At 37.4% G+C, this 14,042-nt stretch overlaps 1 protein-coding gene across 1 annotated transcript in view; it reads right to left on the bottom strand.

The window, feature by feature from the left end:
• The window catches only part of MAGED1 (MAGE family member D1), a 73,377-nt gene extending 61,555 nt beyond the window's left edge, over positions 1 to 11,822 (bottom strand). Inside the window, exon 1 of the mRNA XM_079911494.1 lies at positions 11,804 to 11,822. The gene's annotated coding sequence lies outside the window, so the exon portion shown is untranslated. The remainder of the gene's footprint in view (positions 1 to 11,803) is intronic.
• Between the last annotated feature and the right edge of the window lie 2,220 nt (positions 11,823 to 14,042).

The following is a 14,042-nucleotide window of genomic DNA, read 5'->3' as shown; positions in this document are numbered from 1 at the left end:
TATTACTTGTTGAAGCTTAGGGATAGAGTCATGCACAGTTTTTGGGTGTGTGTGTGTGTTTTACTATTTTCTACTTTAAATCTATCTGGGGGCTTCCCTGGTGGCGCGGTGGTTGAGAGTCCGCCTGCCGATGCAGGGGGCGTGGGTTCGTGCCCCGGTCCGGGAAGATCCCACATGCCGTGGAGCGGCTGGGCCCGTGAGCCATGGCCGCTGGGCCTGCGCGTGCGGAGCCTGTGCTCTGCAACAGGAGAGGCCACAGCAGTGAGAGGCCCGCGTACCGCAAAAAAAAAAAAAAATAGTTAAATCTATCTGAAAATTTCAATTAAAAAAAAAAAAACAAGCCAATGTGAAAGACTTCCAACTGGCTCCTTCCAAACTTGATAGTTTGAGCAATAGAAGAAATAATGAATGCAATGAATTGAAAAGTACTAAATATATAACAAGTTCAATAAAATATAGAAAATGATGACAATAAAATCTTAAGAAATATAAAAACATGTTAGGACACTGCATTGTCACCCCTGACCTCTCCCACACTCTCCATCTGCCAGCAATGGAGGGCGTGGGCCCCACGCTCCAGCGCCATCCATTTTCAGAGCTAGTTGATTCGGCAGCCATGTGGCTGACAAGGTCTTGGTGCTCTGGCCTGGGGTCAGGCCTAAGCCTCTGAGGTGGGAGAGCTGAGTTCAGGACATTGGACCACCAAAAACCTCCCGGCTGCATGTAATATCAATCAGCAAGAGCTCTCCCAGAGATCTCTGTCTCAAAGCTAAGACCCAGGTCCATCCAACAGCCAGCAAACTCCAGTGCTGGACGCCCCATGCCAAACAACTAGCAAGACAGGAACACAACCCCACCCATTAGCAGAGAGGGTGCCTAAAATCATACTAAGTTCACAGATACCCCAAAACACACCACCAGACGCAACACTGCCCACTAAAAAGACAAGATCCAGCCGCCCCCACAAGAACAAAGGCACTAGTCCCTTCCAAAAGGAAGCCTACACAAGCCACTGAACCAACCTCACCCACTGCAGGCAGACACCAAAAACAACGGGAACTACGAACCTGCAGCCTGCAAAAAGGAAACCCCAAACACAGTAAGTAAAGTAAAATGAGAAGGCAGAAAAACACACAGCACATGAAGGAGCAAGGTAAAAACCCACCAGACCAAACAAATAAAGAGGAAATAGGCATTCTACCTGAAAAAGAATTCAAGTAATGATAGCAAAAATACTCCAAAATCTTGGAAATAGAAAATACAAGAAACGTTTAACAAGGACCTAGGAGAACTGAAGACTAAACAATGACGAACAACACAGTAAGTGAAATTAAAAATTCTCTAGAAGGAATCAATAGCAGAATAACTGAGGCAGAAGAACGGATAAGTGACCTGGAAGATAAAATAGGGGAAATAACAATGGCAGAGCAGAATAAAGAAAAAAGATAACAATGTCAGAGCAGAATATAGAAAAAAGAATGAAAAGAATTGAGGACAGTCTCAGAGACCGCTGGGACAACATTAAATGCACCAACATTTGAATTATAGGGATCCCAGAAGAAGAAGAGAAAACGAAAGGGACTGAGAAAATATTTGAAGAGATTATAGTTGAAAACTTCCCTAATACGGGAAAGGAAATAGGCAATCAAGTCCAGGAAGCGCAAAGAGTCCCATACAGGATCAATTCAAGAGAAAAACGCCAAAACACATATTAATCAAACTATCAAAAATTAAATACTAAGAAAAAATATTCAAAGTAGCAAGGGAAAAGCAACAAATAACATACAAGGGAACACCCATAAAGTTAACAGCTGATATTACAGCAGAAACTCTGTAAGCCAGAAGGGACTGGCAGGACATATTTAAAGTGATGAAAGGGAAAAAACTACAACCAAGGTTACTCTCCCCAGCAAGGATCTCATTCAGATTCAAAGGATAAATTATAACCTTTACAGACAGGCAAAGGTTAAGAGATTTCAGCACCACCAAACCAGCTTTACAACAAATGCTAAAGGAACTTCTCTAGGCAGGAAACACAAGAGAAGAAAAATACATACAAAAACAAATGCAAAACAATGAAGAAAATGGTAATACGAACATACATATCAATAATTACCTTAAATGTGAATGGTTAAATGCTCCTGTCAAAAGACATAGACTGGCTGAATTGATACAAAAACAAGACCTGTATATATGCTGTCTACAAGCGACCCACTTCACACCTAGGGACACATACAGACTGAAACTAGGGGGAGGGTTAAAGATATTCCATGCAAATGGAAATCAAAAAAAAACTGGAGGAGCAATTCTTACATCAGACAAAATAGACTTTAAAATAAACATAACTAAAAGACAAATGAGGACACTACATAATGATCAAGGGATCAATCCAAAATGATGTAACACTTGTAAAATTTATACACCCAACATAGGAGTACCTCAATACATAAGGCAAATGCTAACAACCATGAACGGGGAAATCGACAGTAACACAATAATAGTAGGGGATTTAACACCCCACTTTCACCAATGGACAGATCATCCAAAATGAAAATAAATAAGGAAACACAAGCTTTAAATGACACAAGAAACAAGATGGATTTAGTTGATATTTATAGGACATTCAACCCAAAAACAAAAGAATACACATTCTTCTCAAGTGCTCATGGAACATTCTCCAGGATAGATCATATATTGGGTCACAAATCAAGTCTTGGTAAATTTAAGAAAATTAAAATCGTATCAGGTATCTTTTCTGACCACAACGCTATGAGACTAGATGCCAATTACAGGAAAGAATCTGTAAAAATTACAAACACATGTAGGCTAAACAATACACTACTAAATAACCAAGAGATCACTGAAGACATCAAAGAAGAAATCGAAAAATACCTAGAAACAAGTGACAATGAAAACGCGATGACCCAAAACCTATGGGATGCAGCAAAAGCAGTTCTAAGAGGGAAGTTTATACAAATAAAATCCTACCTCAAGAAACAAGAAACATCTGAAATAAACAACCTAACCTTACACCTAAAGCAATTAGAGAAAGAAGAACAAAAAAACCCCCAAAGTTCGTAGAAAGAAATCATAAAGATCAGATCAGACATAAATGAAAAAGAAATGAAGGAAATGATAGCAAAGATCAATAAAACTAAAAGCTGGTTCTTTAAGAAGATAAACAAAATTGATAAACCATTGGCCAGACTCATCAAGAAAAAAAGGCAGAAGACTCAAATCAATAGAATTAGAAATGAAAATGGAGAAGTAACATTGACATTGCAGAAATACAAAGGATCATGAAGATTACTACAAGCAACTATATGCCAATAAAATGGACAACCTGGAAGATATGGACAAATTCTTAGAAAAGCACTACTTTCTGAGACTGAACCAGGAAGAAGTAGAAAATATGAACAGACCAATCACAAGCACTGAAATTGAGAATGTGATTAAAAATCTTCCAACAAACAAAAGCCCAGGACCAGAGGGCTTCACAGGCGAATTCTATCACACATTTGGAGAAGAGCTAACACCTATAATTCCTCCAAAACATAGCAGAGGGAGGAACACTCCCAAACCAAACAAAGATGTCACAAAAAACAAAAACTACAGGCCAATATTACTGATGAACATAGATGCAAAAATCCTCAACAAAATACTAGCAAACAGAATCCAACAGCACATTAAAAGAATCACACACCATAATCAAGTGGGGTTTATCCCAGGAACGCAAGGATTCTTCAATATACACAAATCAATCAATGTGATACACCATATTAACCAACTGAAGGAGAAAAACCATATGATCATCTTAATAGATGAAAAAAAAGCTTTTGAGAAAATTCAACACCCATTTATTACAAAAAGCCCTCAGAAAGTAGGCATAAAGGGAACTTACCTCAACATAATAAAGTCCATATATTACAAACCCACAGCCAGCAACGTTCTCAATGGTGAAAAATTGAAACCATTTCCTCAAAGATCAGAAACAAGACAGGGTTGTACACACTCACTACTATTATCCAACATAGTTTTGGAACTTTTAGCCACAGCAATCAGAGAAGAAAAAGAAATAAAAGGAATCCAAATCAGAAAAGAAGAAGTAAAGCTGTCACTGTTTGCAGATGACATGATACTATACATAGAGAATTCTAAAGACGCTACCAGAAAACTGCTAGAGGTGAATTTGGTAAAGCAGCAGGATACAAGACTAATGCACAGAAACTCTTGCATTCCTATACACTAATGACGAAAAATCTGAAAGAGAAATTAAGGAAACACCCCCATTTTCCACTGCAACAAAAAGAATAAAAAACCTAGGAATAAACCTACCTAAGGAGACAAAAGACCTCTATGCAGAAAACTATAAGACACTGGTGAAAGAAATTAAAGATGATACAAACAGATGGAGAGCTATACCATGTTTTTGGATTGGAAGAATCAACACTGTGAAACCGATTATACTACCCAAAGCAATCTATAGAATCAATGCAATCCCTATCAAACTACCACTGGCATTTTTCACAGAACTAGAACAAAAAATTTCACGATTAGTATGGAAACACAAAAGACCCCAAATAGCCAAAGCAAGCTTGAGAAAGAAAAACGGAGCTGGAGAAGTCAGCTCCCTGACTTCAGAGTACACTACAAAGCTACAGTAATCAAGACAGTATGGTACTGGCACAAAAACAGAAATATAGATCAATGGAACAGGATAGAAAGCCCAGAGATAAACCCACGCACATATGGTCACCTCATTTTTGATAAAGGAGGCAAGAATAAACCATGGAGAGAAGACAACCTCTTCAGTAAGTGGTGCTGGGAAAACTGAACAGCTACATGTGAAAGAATGAAATTAGAATACTCCCTAACACCATATACAAAAATAAACTCAAAATGGATTAAAGATCTAAATGTAAGGCCAGACACTATCAAACTCTTAGAGGAAAACACAGGCAGAACACTCTGTGACATAAATCACAGCAAGATCCTTTCTGACCCACCTCCTAGAGAAATGGAAATAAAAACAAAAATAAACAAATGGGACCTAATGAAACTTAAAAGCTTTTGCACAGCAAAGGAAACCATAAACAAGAAGAAAAGACAACCCTCAGAATGGGAGCAAATATTTGCAAATGAAGCAACTGACAAAAGATTAATCTCCAAAATATACAAGCAGCTCATGCAGCTCAATATCAAAAAAGCAAACAAACCAATCCAAAAATGGGTGGAAAACCTAAATAGACATTTCTCCAAAGAAGATATACAGATTGCCAACAAACACATGAAAGGATGCTCAACATCACTAATCATTAGAGAAATTCAAATCAAAACTCCAATGAGGTATCACCTCACACCAGTCAGAATGGCCATCATCAAAAAACCTACAAACAATAAATGCTGGAGAGGGTGTGGAGAAAAGGGAACCCTCTTGCAGTGTTGGTGGGAATGTAAATTGATACAGCCACTATGGAGAACAGCATGGAGGTTCCTTAAGAAACTAAAACTAGAACTACCATACGACCCAGCAATCCCACTACTGGACATGTACCCTAAGAGAACCATAATTCAAAAAGAGTCATGTACCACAATGTTCATTGCAGCTCTATTTACAATAGCCAGGACATGGAAGCAACCTAAGTGTCCATTGACATGTGAATGGATAAAGAAGATGTGGCACATATATACAGTGTAATATTACTCAGCCATAAAAAAACGAAATTGAGTTATTTGTAGTGAGGTGGATGGACGTAGAGTCTGTCATAGAGTGAAGTAAGTCAGAAAGAAAAAACAAATACCGTATGCTAACACATGTATATGAAATCTAAAAAAAAAAATGGTTCTCATGAACCTAGGGGCAGGACAGGAATAAAGACGCAGAAGTACAGAATGGACTTGATGACATGGGGAGGGGGAAGGGTAAGCTGGGACAAAATGAGAGAGCAGCAATGACATATATACACTACCAAATGTAAAATAGATAGATAGTAGGAAGCAGCTGCCTAGCACAGGGAGATCAGCTCGCTGTTTTGTGACTGCCTAGCATGGTGGGATAGGGAAGGTGGGAGATTCAAGCGGGAACGGATATGTGGATATATGTATACATATAGCTGATTCACTTTGTTATACAGCAGAAACACACACAACATTGTAAAGCAATTATACTCCAATAAAGATGTTAAAAAAACACATTATGTTGGCTGATGGTTTTAAATACCAAGTATAAAATAGTTGTGGGGAAAAAATTAATTTGAAAATGGAGTAGGTAGGTATTAGATGATATTAGGAATTATTGTTATTTTTTCTTAGTGAGATAATGGCAATTAAATTATTTACAAAATGTTCCTATTATTAGGAGATGAACACTGAGATATTTATGGGAAAAGTGCCATATGTGCTCTTCAAACTGATCTATTAAAATGGTACCTCAATCATAATGCCAAGAAAGATTTTTGTGAAAATTGACAAGCTGATTCAACAATGTATATTGGAATTCAAAAGGCCAAGAATAGGGCTTCCCTGGTGGTGCAGTGGTTGAGAGTCCGTCTGCCGATGCAGGGGACACGGGTTCGTGCCCCGGTCCGGGAAGATCCCACATGCCGCGAGGCGGCTAGGCCCGTGAGCCATGGCCGCTGAGCCTGCGCGTCCGGAGCCTGTACTCTGCAACGGGAGAGGCCACAACAGTGAGAGGCCCACATATCGATAAAAAAAGAAAAGAATAACCAAAGCATTATTGAAGAAAAAGAGCTAAACTGTAGGACTTACTGACCATAAATAAGATACATTATAAAGTTATATTAATTATGACAGTGGTACTCATATAAGAATAGAGAAACCAAAATGAACAGAATCCAGAAACAAACCGTCATATATAACCTAACCTTTGATTTATGAAAAAGATGATGACACTATAGGAGGGAAAGGATGACCTTTTCAATAAGTGGTATTGGATTGACTGTACGTCTGTTTCAACAATAACAACAAAACAGTGGGCCTTTACCTATATCCATAACTCATACTGGCAACATACAATAAAATGAATATCAAATGAATTGGAAATATAAATGAGATTAAACAGTAACACCACATAGAAAAATATCTTCATGACCTTGGGAAAGGCAAAGATTTCTTAACCAGGACAAACAAGCACTACTCATGAAGGGGAAAAATTATAAATTGAACAATATTAAAATTGAGATACAGGCATATCTTGTATTAGTACGCTTCACAGATATTGCATTTTTTACAAATTAAAGGTTTGTGGCAACCCTGTGTTGTCAGATGATGGTTAACTTTTTTTAGTAATAAAGTATCTTTTAATTAAGGTATGTACATTGTTTTTTAGACAATGCTATTGCACACTTACTATACTACAGCATAGTGTAAAATTAACTTTTATATGTACTTGGGAACCAAAAATTTCATAAGACTTGCTTTACTGTGATATTCACTTTATTGCAATGGTCTAGAACCAAACCAAGGTGTGCCTTATTCAGTTCATCAAAAGACACCATTAAGAGACTGAAAATGCAAGCAACTGAGATTTGCAAATAAATAGATCTAACAAGTATTCACATCCTTAATATAGAAAGATCTCCTACAAATCAATAAGAAAAGGATAGTCAAAGAGAAAAAGTGGTCAAAAGACTTGAACAGGCACCTCAAAAAAAGATACCCAGGCCAACAAACATGAAAAGACACACATTTATCACCAGAGATATGCAAATTAAAACCACAATGAGGTACCATTAATAACCACTAGAATGGCTACTTTTTTTTTCCTTAGAAAGACAACACAATGACAAGTGTTGGCAATATTCTAGAGCAAATGGAACTCTTAAAATTTTCTATTAGGAGTTTTTTAGTACAACCAATTTGGAAAACCAATTGGCAGTATCTACTAAAGCTAATCTTATCCATAACCTGTGATTCATCAATTCTACTATTAGGTGTATGCTCAACAGAAAGCTGTGCATATAATCACCAAAAGACATGTTCTAGAATGTTTACAGTACTATTTGCAGGCCAAAGATGTAAAAAACCAAAATGCCCATCAGTTGCGGTATATTCACACAATGGAATACACAGCAATAAGAATGAAGGAATTACTACTACGTCCAATAACTTGGATCAATCTCAAAAACAAAATCTTAAGCCAAATAAGTCAAACACCAAAAAATACATACTATACTATTATATTTTTATAGAGTCCAAAAATAGGCAAAATTACTATACAGTGATAGAAGCCAAGATGTGATTAATTTGGAGTTCAGTTTGTGACTGGTAGGGAATACATTCAAGGGATTTCAAATACTGATCATTTTCTATTTTTTTTTTACTGAAGTATAGTTGACTTACAATATTATATTAGTTTCAGGTGTACAGCACAGTGACAATATTTTTATAGATTATACTGCATTAAAATTATTACAAGATTATGGCTATAATTCCCTGTGCTATACAACATATCCTCCTTGCTTATCTATTTTATACATAGTAGTTTGTATCTGTTAATCCCATACCTGTAATTTGCCCCTCTCCCTTCTGGTAACCACTAGTTTGTTTTCTATATCTCTAAGTCTGTTTCTGTTTGGCTATATACATTCATTTGTATTATTTTTTAGATTCCACATATAAGTGATACCATAATGTATTTGTCTTTCTGTCTCACTTATTTTACTAAGCATAATATTCTCCAGGTCCATACACATTGCTGCAAATGGCAGGATTTCATTCTTTTTTATGGCTGAGTAATATTCCATTGTATATATACACCACATCTTTATCCATTCATCTGTTGATGAATACTTGAGTTGCTTCCATATCCTGGCTATTGTAATTAGTGGTGCTATGGACACTGGGGTGCATGCATCTTTTCGAACTAGTGTTTTCATTTTTTCTGGATATATACCCAGGGGTGGAATTGATAGATCATATGGTAGGTTACACAGGGGTGAAAATGCTTTGAGCTGTACACTTATATGTGCACCTTTCTGCATGTATTTAAGTTTACTTAAAAATAATGCCTACAAATCTCAAATGGTTCAGCCAAAATAGATCAAAAAATAGATAAAACATTATACTTCAATTTTTAAAAATTGGATGGATGAATAGTGAGCAAGTCAGTGAATAAGTGAGCTAATATGGCAAAAGTTAACAACTGTTGAATCTAGGTTCAGAGTATAAAAGTATTAATTGTACTCTTCTTTCAACTTATGCTTGTTTAAATATTTTATTAAAAAATATTCAAGTAAAAAGAATAATCACACCTCTCAGTTCTTAATATTTATAACTAGGAAGTAAATCAAGCACCTGATATAATCTGACTTGTGAAAGGAAACTTACAAAATGAAATTTTTATACCCAGACTATTTCTAATAAAATAAAATATTCTGTGTATTTTCTATTTCTCATTAATGAAAAGAGACAGAGAAAGAGAGGACCAGGCCAGGACTGAGTGTCTGACAGACTTTAACTCCATTAACTCCACTACCAAGTTACTATGCACCTGAGTCCTGGTTTTATTAGTTAGCAAGTTACTAACTTGGTTTTATTAGTTAGCAAGTTACTATCCACCTGAGTCTTGGTTTTATCATCAGGAAAATGACAATGATGATACTGACTTTAGAGAGTGGTTTTGAACATTAATTAGGGAGCCACTAAATTCATTTCAATTTACCATACCAAACATTTATGGGCAACATATTATGAACACGCAGTGATAAGAGCAGTGAGAGAGGAAAGCAAGTATGCTGTAGGACAGCACACAATGCACCACAAATAAACAGATTGAGGAAGAGGTGAGGATAGAGACAGAGATACGTCTTCCTAGAGGGGCTGGTAACTGACAATCCACTTAAATGGTAGCAAGAAGCTAGCCAAGCAGAAGAGAATATGGGGAATTTACACAGACAGATTAGATCATCTGAGTATGCAGAGTGGTTCATTAATGCTATGCAGTAAAGTGACCACAAGCAGAAGGGAGGAGAGGGAATGTTGGAAGCAGAGTGACCAACAAATGCAGAGACACTGTCATAGATATACCCTATTTTTCCACTAATAACTGTATAGTTTGTGCTCTCTCTTCCTTTAGGTTTCTGCTCAAATGTCACGATACCAGGGAGGCCTTCCTGACCATCCTATCTAACATAGTACAGCCTCCCCATCACAATCTATTACATATTTCTTATATATTCACTTATTGTCTCTCGAGTAGTTTAAAGGACTTTGTTCTTGTTTTTATTTTCCACTGTTGTATCCTCAGTGCTTAAAACACTGTCTGGCGTATAAAAGCTATTCAATAAAAAAACTCTTGAATGAATGGATGGATGGATGCACACCCAGTGGGTTAAAGCCAGTGTGATATTTAAGTGCTGTTAAATTATGATTTGAATAGATAATAAATAGACATCAGCAATACCCTTTGAAAAAGTTCCTAAGTGTTTTGGTGTCATGAAACCTCAGTCTCCTCGTTAAAGAACTGAAAATTATACCTGGCCTAGAAAAAAGAATCATCTCTTATTTTGGCAAGCCTAACACATTAGCTACAGGAGGAAGAGGGAATAAGTTGCTTGTTCAAAGAGATCTCTGGTTAAATTCCTCTTTAGAGCCTGAAAAATCCCTGACACTCATTATAAATTTAATGATCATTTCCTCTCCCTTGGGTAAAGAACTGAAATAATAAATTGTGATAATTAATGAATATTCTTGCAAGACAAATTACACATGATAAATGGAGCAGAAAAATACATTTCACATTGCAACAAATGAAAAAAAAAGACAAAGTTCATATTGCACCAAATAGATAATACATGCGAAGCTCCTAGAAAAAAATCTTTGCCTGAAAATTCTGCCAACTTGCTCTTCAATGTTGCTACTGGACACCAGAAAAAGATTTACATAATAAACCGAACTCACATGAAACGATAAATTTGTGATTGGATGTCATATCTGTCAACCATTTCTGCTCTGTGAGAAATTCTAAAGGGGATGGGAAAGCTTCCAGCCTCTAAAGCTGACACCAAATTATAGGCAAAATCCACTATGTTTGCCACTCTAAAAATTTGGGGATTCAATTGTATACCAAAATATTTTTAAGTGTCATGAGTGGAGGGCTGAAACCAGTGCAATACCTGATATGTGATTTCGTTTTGGGTAAAAAATAAATACATAAAAGGACATAATTTGAACAAGTTCCTATGTCTCTGAGAGCTCTAAAATTTCTGCTCCTTTTCTTATTTTTAAAAAGAACAAAAGCCAGCCTTGCCCTTGAAATTGAAGTCACATCTAATTTCAGAAAGTATATAATTCACCGGCCTCTGCAGGAGTGGGACCGAAGAGATCAGAAGTCTTCAGGGGGAGTAAAATACTGGGGTCGAAAGTAAAAAGAAGGAAGAATGTAGGTTCAGAGTGGGGGAAGGAGGTAGCAAAAGTTCTGAGGCTAAGAGGGGAGCGGGGTGGAAGGTGGGAGTAAGAGGTAGGAAGGAAATCGGTGGTAGAGGGAATGACCCAAACTCAGAAAGACTGGTTAGAGGATTCGGGATAAAGAGGAGAAGTGAAGAATAATCAGGGATAAAAGGACCACGAGAGTCAGAAGGCGGAAGGGGATGACGGCCAGCCATCTCCCGAGGCGTAAGAGAGAGGAGAGAGTGAGCGATAGGAACCACAAGCGTCAGAAACATCCTTCAGTGTACCCTGGGGATGAATTCTTTCCACCTCATGTTGAAGCAAGGAGGAAACCGTCCCTGAGGTGTCTGCGGACTCACTTGTGAAAATTACCAGTCCCTTCCTTTACACTCACCTTGATGAAGAACGCCGCGACGCGACGATGGCGTGACCGGAAGTGCTATTTTCTTTTGTTTGGAGGAAGCTTTAGCCCGGACCACCACACCCTTCCCCCGCCTTCACTCCAGACAACTTCCTGTGCCTCTCTAGCAAGCTCTTGAAATACTGTATCTCAGTGGCTCTCTCACCAGATGGGAACCCGGATAGTGACGTAAGATGTCTGGAAGAGGGAATCAGTAACTTTTTACAAATCCTAGCCCTAGTCATCCCAGGTACTACAGCATCTCCGCCAAACTCTACGTATCCAATTTGTCACCTCGCCTTCCTGATGCAGACTTTCAAATACCTCCCTTACCTTTAGTCCCTTAACTCTCGGATGTCTACAGTTACGTATTTACGATACTGATTTACTGCTTCCTGGCATTAAAAAAATAATAATAAATTCATGTTTATTAGTGGCATACTTCGATTTCAAGATTTTTAAAACTTCTTAATCTGAATCATTTTTGTCTTGGAATGGTATCCAGAGAGTTACGTGCCATACTCAAATTTCCAAATAAATAAAAGTGAACTCATTTAGAAAGAGTTCTTGTATACTCCCCCCGAAAATGAAGACAATGATAATTTGATAAAAAGTTTCAATAATAAGAATAATCCTTACTCTGGTTAAAAGTTCAATATTGAGTTAACTATTGTCATTACCTCCAGAAAGCTCTTCTGGGCCCAAAATCTGTACCCCAGGCCTCCTCTTTTGTGGTTATTTTCAATAAATCCACAAATGTACCAAACACTATTCTATACCCAGAGGCATTGCACTAGAACCCCACAACATAGGGAGGGGCTAAAGGCGACATTTAAACACATAAGAGTATAGCATAAAATAGGTGATTATAAATGTTTGTCGAATGAGTAAATGACCAAAATGTGGTCAAGGCAATGACGGGGGCTGACACAAGGTCCTTACTTTTGCTAGTATTTGTATAGTTCATTTCAACATTTGACTCATATTTTGTCATTCACCCAACAGATTTTGAACAACCACTCAGTGTAAGGTTCTGCTCCTGATATTGTCCATATAAAGAAGAATAAGACATAGTCCTGGATTTCAAGACCCTCCAACCAGTGGGGGAAATGAACACATAAACAACTAGCAGCACTATAATGTGACAATAATAATCGGTAAAGAGAAGACAGTGTTGCAACTATGGCTATCCAATTGACTGGTGAATACTAAAAACCTAAAACAGACCTTATCTCCTAGAAGGTGCTCAATAAAGGCTGGTTTAATGTTGAATAAGTGATTGAATGGATGAATGAAAAGGAAGAATGACAGTGGATTTGAAGTGTGGTGTGAAAGAAGCGGTGATGAGAGATGAAGCCTGGATGTAAGAAGAGGCCAGATGAAGAAGGACCTTGCATGCCATGTTACAGAGTTTGAGCTTATTATGAAGAAAACAGAAAGCCAAAAATGAATTTTAAGCAAGAAAGCATCTAGTCAAGATGGTTTTCTGGGGACTCTAGTCTGCCATCTTCTCCATCTGCTGGCTTTCCACATAAAGTCTCTATCTCTTGCCTCAACAACAACAAAAAGCATCTAGTAATGTCTTAAACCAAAATATAGAAAATGGGTTGTACCAGTGCAACCTGGAGGCAGAGAGGTTGGTTTAGAGGCTATTGTGGTAATCAATGACCAAATACAGAAAATGAGGGGTTTATGCTATTAAGAATTAATTGTATTTGGAACTGAGCTGGAAAAAAATAGTCAGTGGATTATCAGAAATCCAGAAGCAGTGAAACCTGAGCATTTTCCTTGATGCCCTCCTCATGAAATTTTGATTATTTCATGCAACAAATATTTATTGAGCAGATTAATATGCACCAGGCCCTGAGGATAGAACCATGGCCAAAATGGACAAAAATTTCTGCCCTCACAGAACTTACATTCTTGTTTCATGGCTAATAAAATATTTAAGAAAACACATGTTAAGTGGTGACAAGCGCTACATAGAAATAAACCAGGTAAATGGGATAGCAATGTACTATGGGGGTTACACTATGTGGGGGACGGGAAGAGGGTTGCCATTATAGAAGAGCTCACTGAACATTTATAAACTTTATTCACTTCTCTCAGTAACCAGGATCACTATCTTAGTTCAGACCTTCTATATTACTCCCCAAATGCCAACTATGGTATACAAAAGCCTTGGTTGTCTAACTCTGTCTCTTTCTCTCATCCCATCTCTCATCACTCAACC

The sequence above is a fragment of the Stenella coeruleoalba genome (genome assembly GCF_951394435.1).
Source record: "Stenella coeruleoalba genome assembly, chromosome: X".
Lineage (NCBI taxonomy): Eukaryota > Metazoa > Chordata > Mammalia > Artiodactyla > Delphinidae > Stenella > Stenella coeruleoalba.
Note: the sequence above shows the minus strand (reverse complement) of the source record. Positions and strands in the feature narration are given on the sequence as shown.